Source organism: Nicotiana tomentosiformis, chromosome 3, assembly GCF_000390325.3.
Source record: "Nicotiana tomentosiformis chromosome 3, ASM39032v3, whole genome shotgun sequence".
In the NCBI taxonomy this organism is placed as follows: Eukaryota; Viridiplantae; Streptophyta; class Magnoliopsida; order Solanales; family Solanaceae; genus Nicotiana; species Nicotiana tomentosiformis.
Genome location: NC_090814.1, coordinates 64145946 through 64152841, shown reverse-complemented (window position 1 = coordinate 64152841; position 6896 = coordinate 64145946).

Sequence of the window (6896 nt, the reverse complement as noted above, 5' to 3'; positions counted from 1 at the left end):
ATCCCCCAATCGTTGTCCAAATGAAGTACGATGGAATGTAATCCATTCAATCAGCACATGAAAATCGAATTGAGATATCATTTTTCTGTTAAACTTTGGATCCCATTTGATTTAAAAGGGGTAAGCCTCTGTGGTAAATTGGTATCTTCAATAGAGTTATTTTAGTCTTTTAGGAGGCTACTAAGTATTTGCATTGAAGCCCAGAGATTCACTATGTCTTCATATTCATCAAATCTTTAAGTCCTCCGGTCTTAAGTTCTCCCCTCTTCAAGTTAAAATATTTAAATCCTCCAAGTCTCCAAGTTGAAGTCTTCAAGTCCATCGGTCTTCAAGTTGAAATATTCAAGTTCGCCGCTCTTCAAGTTGAAATATTTAAGCCTTCCAAGTATTCAAGTTGAAGTCTTCAAGTCCACCAGTCTTCAAGTTGAAGTCTTCAACTCCGTCGGTCTTCAAGTTGAATTATTTATGTTCTCCAAATCTTCAAGTTGAAGTCTTCAAGCCTTCTAATTTTTCAAGTTAAAGTCTGCAAAATCTGCCAAGTCTTCAAAGTTCACCAAGTGTTCGAGTTGAAACTTTATAATTTTCCAATCTTAAGGTAGTCATGTAAGTCTCTTTGCACCTTAAGGTGACCTCTTTATGATTTTTTCCTTCTAGATGTTGCCATGGATTTGTTCTCCCATATGATATTCGAGGATTTGTCCATCTATTTGTTGCCATGGACTTGTACTTTGATATGCCATATGAACCTTTGCATCTTGAAATGGCCTCCGATTTTTTTTGGACAGGGATGAGTATTCATCCTTTCACACCTTGAGAGTAATCTCTCCAATAGTCGGGTCACCTCGAGAGTAATCTCTCGATAGTCGATCCACCTCGAGAATAATCTCTCCAATAGTCGGGTCACCTTGAGAGTAATCTCTCCGATAGTTGAGCCACATTAAGAGTAATCTCTCTGATAGTCGAGCCACAATGAGAGTAATCTCTCCGATAGTCGAGCCACAATGAGAGTAATCTCTCCGATAGTCGAGCCACATTGAGAGTAATCTTTCCGATAGTTGGGCCACATTGAGAGTAATCTCTCCGATAGTCGAGTCATTTTGAGAGTATTCTCTCCGATAGTCGGCCATATTGAGAGTAATCTCTCCGATAGTTGGGTCATTTTGAGAGAAATCTCTCTGATAGTCGGGCCACATTGAGAGTAATCTCACCGATAGTCGAGTCATTTTGAGAGTAATCTCTTCGATAGTCGAGCCACATTAAGAGTAATCTCTCCAATAAGTCGTGCCACCTTGAGACTAATCTCTATAATAATCTCTCTGATATTCGGACGAGGATGAATACAAATCCTTTCACACCGTAAAATCACCTTCTTCATGTATGGATCATCTTGTTAAACAAGAATACATCCTTCTCGTTTGACCTACAGAAAAAATAAAAAAATAAAAAAAAGTATATGAAAAGAAGAAGAAATTACCTTCACGCCAATACATCCGAGTCCACAAAACTAGACTCAAATAGCTTGTGAATACCGCGAATTGATGCTCACCAAACACGAGCGCAAGTGTTTATATAGATTCCAAGAAGACGTCCGCGTAGAATATATGTCGATGTGGGATAGCTGTTACAATTTACATTCTGAAAGGACTTTGTTCTAAAGGCGGCGAACATTTCCTAATTACATGCAAATTGGAAAAGGGAAGTTTGCAGTGATATAATTCAACTCCATCCGTTCCGAATGTATGTGAACTTATTTTCTTTTAGGTCTGTTCCAAAAAAAATGATCCATTTCTAAATTTGAAAACAATTTAGTTTAAACTTCCAATTCTACCCTTAATGAGAAACTTTTATAACCACACAAATACTCTGGACCCCTTTTTGATATGTTTAGAACCACAAATTCCAAAAATCTTTATTGTTTCTTAAAGTTCGTGCCCAGTCAAATAAGTTCACATAAATTGAAACGGAGAAAATAGTAAAATAAGGAAAGATATCCTAGCTTACTCCTTTGATGGTTACAGCTAATCTACGTTAGCTAGCTTAAATGACTTCTTATGGCATAGCTATCCAAAGATCAAATTAAAGCCTCACACAAGTTTAGGGGATCATAACTTTGACTTACGTGGAAATGAGGCATGTTACTTTGCTGGGAGATCAAAGTGAATGATATAATTGTCTTACTCCAATGTGAATGCAAGATTTTTTAAAAAAAGAAGAAGAAGTAAATGTTGCTTTGGCGTTAACAAAGGGCAATGCATCACGTGAATTTCAACTTGAGCTGGGCAAAATTAAGTTTGGAATTAAAAAAAATTATTCCTTTCTTGACTTGGAGTATGAATTAATAGTCCCTAATTCAAACTAATCTAGCTAACGTCATTGTTAAGGTAGAAGGAAAAAATATCTTCCTCCAATAAAATAAACCTAAGCTAATACTTCAATTCTGTCTTTAAGGTCTAAAGTTTATGTATCGACAGGTCTTTGAAGTAGGGGCATTTGTATTCATTTAAATTTTATCGAATTTAAATCGATAAAGTAATTTAGACTATATTTTAAATTCAAGATATATTGGTCCAAACAAATATTATGGGCTAATATAAATGAATTAATTATATAATTCAATATATATGGATTAAACAAATAACTCTTAATCCATTGGGTAGGCCCATTTAATTGGGCTAAAGTGATGAGTCCACTTCATTAAGCCCAAGATGTCATCTTCGTAGAGGCCCAGTTTGGTATCACGTGTCAAATGATGTGGCATGCCAAGTCAAAACGAAAGAGCCAATAGGATCATGCCACATGTTAAAATGACAAAGCATGCCAAGCCAAAAAAAAAAAAGGCCAATGAAACTGCGCCACGTGTGCAATTGATATGTTCTGGTCAATCAAATGCGGCCTTGTCACACTTCAATTTGATTGGTCAGAAAGAGTTTGTTCTTATCATAACTCTTCCCTTCCACTACTATAAATAAGGTTCTTTATAATCCAGAAAAGACACCAGAAGTTATAACAAGAAGCAAGAAAGAGCTCGTGGATCAAACGCTGGAAATTCCTCCATAGGTTTCAAGCTTCAAGCAATTCAGTTCAACAAATCAAGTTCAAGCTTAAGAACGAAGAACAAATCAAGTTCAAGCTCAAGAACGAAGAACAAATCAAGATTCAAGGAGTACGAGTTCAAATCAAAGTTCGTGCTAGTTGAATTAAAAATCATCGTCGTGACAACAAATATAGGTACAAGATCAAGCTCAAAGGCACTTTAATTTATTTACTATTGAAAAGAAGAATCAGAAGATTCATATAGATTGTACACTCAAATTATTTGAAATCAAATAATACGATTGTTGCGATATTTTCGATCTTGATTTTATTTTCTCTACGCAATTTATTGTCTATAATTATATTTAAGAAAAATTATACTATCAGCAGCAACGGCAGATCTAGAATCTTCGCTAAAGAATTCAAAGTACAAAAAAAATTAACATATGAAAAGCACCTAGGTTGTATTAAGATCAAAATCTATTTTATATGCACGAAAAATATTTTTAACCTTATATATATATATATATATATATATATATATATATATATATATATATATATATATATATTTCTTAATAAAGAAGTTCCAATAAATCTTCTTATAAATTATTATAATGAGTAAGCTCGTTGAGGATCAACAGTTAGAATAAGTTATTATAACTTTATACTCTTAAGAAAGGGGATCAGGATATTGTGTTAGGCGAATTGGAGCATTCCGAGAGTCACCGTGACTTTGGGTACTGCAGACGTATCGAGGTTGATGAAGTCGTGGGAGCTATGCGTAAGATGAGTAGGGGCAGAGCGACCGGGCCAGACAAGATTCCGATGGAATTTTGGAAGTGTGTGGGGAGAGCAGGTTTGGAGTGGTTGACTAGGTTGTTTAATGTTATTTTTAAGGTGAAGAGGATGCCAGATGAGTGTAGGTGGAGTACGGTGGTCCTATTGTATAAGAACAAAGGTGATATCCAGAGTTGTAGCAATTATAGGGGTATCAAATTACTGAGTCATACCATGAAAGTGTGGGAGAGGGTGGTTGAAGTGAGGGTAAGGATGACAGTATCTGTATCCGACAATCAGTTCGGGTTCATGCTGGGTCATTTGACTACAGAAGCTATACACCTTGTTAGGAGGTTGGTGGAACTGTACAGAGAGAGGAAGAAGGATCTGCACATGGTCTTTATTGACCTAGAGAAAGCGTATGACAAGATTCCTAGAGAAGTTCTCTGGAGATGCCTGGAGGCAAAAGGTGTATCGGTTCCCTACATTATGGCGATTAAGGACATGTATGATGAGGCTAAGACTTGGGTTAGGATAGTAGAAGGCGACTCTAAGTATTTTTCGGTTGTAATGGGGTTACACCATGGTTCTGAGCTCAGTCCGTTCTTATTCGTCCTCGTGATCGACGCGTTAACACTCCATATTCAATGAGAGGTGCCATAGTGCATGCTATTCGCCGATGATATAGTTCTGATTGATGAGTCGCGAGCTGGTGTTAACGAGAGGCTAGAGGTTTGAAGATAGGCTCTTGAGTCTAAGGGTTTCAAGTTGAGCAGGACGAAGACGGAATACCTGGAGTGTAAATTCAGTGCTGAGCCAGGGGAAGTGGGTGTGGATGTGAGGCTTGAATCATAGGTCATCCCGAGTAGAGGCAGCTTCAAGTAACTTGGTTCAGTTATCTAGGGGGGAGGAAAGATCGACGAGGATGTCACACACCGTATTGAGGTAGGATGGATGAAGTGGAGGTTAGCATCTGGAGTCCTGTGTGACAAGAGAGTGCCACCAATACTCAAAGGTAAGTTCTATAAAGCGATGGTTAGACCGGCCATGTTGTATGGGGCTGGGTGTTGGCCCGTTAAGAACTCACATATCCAGAAGATAAAAGTAGCAGAAATGAGGATGTTGAGGTGGATGTGCGGGCACATTAGGATAGATAAGATAAGGAATGATGTTATTCGGGAGAAGGTGCACGTGGCTCCTATTGATGACAAGATGCGGGAAGCGAGACTTAGATGGTTCAGACATGTTCAAAGGAGAAACCCAAATGCTCCGGTATGGAGGTGTGAGCGGCTGATTGTGGAGGGCACGAGAAGAGGTAGATGACGGCCTAAGAAGTATTGGGGAGATGTGATCAGACAGGATATGGCGAGACTCTAAATTTTCGAGGACATGACACTTGATAGGAAGATGTGGATGTCGAATATTAGAGTTGTAGGTTAGGATATAGTTGAGTCTTGACTTACTTCGTACCATTGTGGGACTGACCACGTAGGGTTTTTGTCTAGGATAGCTAGTAACAATGTTGTGTTTTACTACTTCACTTTTCAGTGCATGTCCTATTTACTTGCTATCATTTTTGCTTTGCATCTTTCTTCTGCATTTCTTGGTGTTCCTATTTTTTCTATGATTGTTGTAGTGATACTAATATTGTCTCCTCTTATCGTTTTTTCTTTTTGTTTTCTTGAGCCGAGGATCTTTCGGAAATAACCTCTCTACTCCTTTGGCGTAGGTGTAAAGTCTGCGTACACACTATCCTTCCCATACCTCATTAGTGGAATTCTATTGGGTTGTTATTTATCGTATGAAGCTTATTATGAAGAAGAAGTATCAATTGTAGTTGATCAACTTAACAAATTCATTGCAGAAAACTTAAACCATATCCAATAAATTCCTTTGAGCCCCTAAAAATAGTGCAAAATGAGATTGAAGCACCGGTCACTACTTTAAGTATGATAATATTATATATTTCTATTTTTAGAAAGTGCTAATCTGGTTCTGACTTTTGACGGAGCCGCCCGCTCTCTTTATTTACCTTTTTAAAATTAATCTCATTTTCTATCACAATATCTTAGGTCTGGTTACATTTATAGTACATGTATAAGTTAAATCAGCATTATAGTGACGAAGTTATAATATAAAAATTTAAATAATAATAATAATAATAATAATAAAAAATTATTTTGTGGATAAAATTTTATAGGTAACCATTTGGTTCGATAGACTGAAAATGAGTAAGATAATATAAAGAATATGTTTTATTTTACATTAGATAAGTAGATAATTGTTTTTCCAATATTAACCTTGGGGTTTTTAAAGGACTTTGAGAGAGGAGTTTTGGAGAAGGACATATTTCTCATTTTGGTATTTTATCCCTCGATTACTATTGTCATCCAATGTTGATGGTAGTATAAAACTTGTTGGGACGTGTGGTGACCCAAAAAGTCATCTTATGTTTTAGAACTCGAATTTGCGATCTTAAGCCTTAAAAATCTCATTTTTACCCTCCTTGATTTGCGTGCGCAGTCCGGGCATATTTTCGGAAAGCTTTTATTTTGAAAACTAATGAAAATAAGAATTTTTGCCTTAAAAGTTGATTTTAGTTAACTTCGGTCAATATATTTGGTAAAGGGACCTGCATCTATATTTTGACGGTCCTGGTGGGTCCGTATTGAATTATGGGACCTGGACGTATATCCGGAATCGAATTCGGAGGTCCCTAACTCAAGTTATGAATTTTTGATAAAAATTAAAAGTTTGATAATTAATTATTTCTAAGAATTGGTTGATGTTTGGCCTTGTTGATACGGGTCCGTATTTTGGTTCCGGTTCCCGATATAGATCCAATATAACATTTATGACTTATTTGTGAAATTTGGTGAGAAACGAAGTTGATTTGACGTGATTCGGACGTCCGGTTGTGAAAATAAGAATTTTAAAGTGTTCTTGAGAATTTCATTTAATTTGGTGCTAAATTCGTAGTTCTAGGTGTTAATTTGGCAATTTGATCACGCGAGCAAGTTCGTATGATATGTTTAGACTTGTGTGCTTGTTTGGTTTGGAGCCCCGAGGGCTCAGGTGAGTTT